We start from the raw sequence: 1,818 nt of genomic DNA on the forward strand, positions 1-1,818 counted from the left end.
GGACGCGGAGCTCTTTTGAACGCGGAAAATGGAAAACCTGAAAGGGATGGAGAAAGTCATCAGAATGGGATGTGGAAGACTCCTGGGGAATGGAATGAGAGAATTCTTTATTGAAACAGTGGGTATGGGGAGGGAATCCCGAACGGTACAAAAGCTGCACAATCGAACCTCGCGGGAGAGAACTGCGAGAAGAGTTTTGAATCCAGCAGCAGAGAAGGACCGTCAGTTGCCGTCAGCCTCATCGATTGAATTCGATATGGAGAACGTCTTTTCAAAAGGAATTGAAAAGCCACCGCTTTTCTCATTCCTCCAACAAATTGCGCTCAGGCTCCGTTTTATGTCTGTCCGCTTGGCAAGCTCCAATGAGGATGGTCATCCTCTTCCGCAAAAGGGATCATCCCTTTTGCGATACCCACTCGTTCGAAAAAAAAAATTGTTTTGTGCGCAATGCTTTGTTTCGATTAACGAAACTTAATGAGAGTGGTTGAATCGAAATTCTAACTTAGTTTCAATGTTGAAGTGGTTTCACATATTTTTTAATAAGAATTGGATTATGCCAATATTATTCTAGTCAAATACCGCCAATATTTTACACTACACTAAATACACTACACTACATACACTAAAGTAGTGCAATGAAACGCTATACACCACTCTTGGAACTAGTGTTTCACTATACATAGGTTCGTTTACATTATTACTTGGTATAAAAGTTGCAGCTACCATTTTTGTTTTGTGCATACTGCTTTGTTGCGATTCACAAAATATGTTTGGAGCAGTTGAATCGAAATTATTTCTTGGTTACGGCGCTGAAGAGATTTCCCATAATTTCTTTATATGAATTAAATTATGCCAATATTGATTTAAGCGAATACCGCTAGACAGTATAATGTAAAAATTTTTACATTGCTCTACATTAAAGTGGTGTAAATAAACTCAATACACAACTCTTGGATCTAGTGATCTAGTGCTTCTCTATACACAAATGTTCTTTTACATTATTTGGTATAAAAGTTGCCACCATCATTTTTGTTATTCAATAGTAATAAAATAAGATACACAAAAAAGTCAGTAAAGTTATTTTTCCAATACAATATTAACCAAGAATCATTAATTTAGCAAGCATGTATGCATTAATTCTTAAAATAAAATTAGCTTGTAAATTAAATATTCCCGTAGCACAGAGAGAATCTTAAGACGAATTCGAATTAGGCTTAGCAGAACGGAAGTGAATAGAAATTATAGATTATGAAACTAGTTAATGTAGTTTTCAGAGAGAATTCAAAGTTAAAATATAATTATACTTATTACATAACTAAAAACATACATACATACATTGAAGAAAAAAAATAGATGCATAGTTGCCAACATTTTTGGCGATGAGGTAAACTAAATTTAGTTTTAGTTATTGTGCGAAAAAGTATACAAAATGGACAAAATAAGAATTAGCGCGAATATATTGCTAAAAATCTGCTTGTTTCTTATGCGAAATGGTTTTTGCAATAAAACCATAAAATAATTCAAATGCGCAGGTAAATATGTATTTATTAGTCAACGAACAAACAAACAAGAAATGAATAAATAAATAAATAAAACCATAACAGTGAACCAGTAAATAAAAAATGTAATTTGTAAAAAATTTTAGTTAACATGAACACAAAAAATGGTAGCAACTATACACCAAATTTTTTTAGTAAATATTTGAAGATGAATTTTTGATTCTGTTGATGAATATCAGCTTTGAAAATAACTTTGAACTCTCGCTAGGTCATTCTAGATTGAGCTAAAACTACTCGCGATATTCTGCGTGGAGTTTTT

The sequence above is a fragment of the Parasteatoda tepidariorum genome, chromosome 2 (assembly GCF_043381705.1).
Source record: "Parasteatoda tepidariorum isolate YZ-2023 chromosome 2, CAS_Ptep_4.0, whole genome shotgun sequence".
NCBI lineage: Eukaryota > Metazoa > Arthropoda > Arachnida > Araneae > Theridiidae > Parasteatoda > Parasteatoda tepidariorum.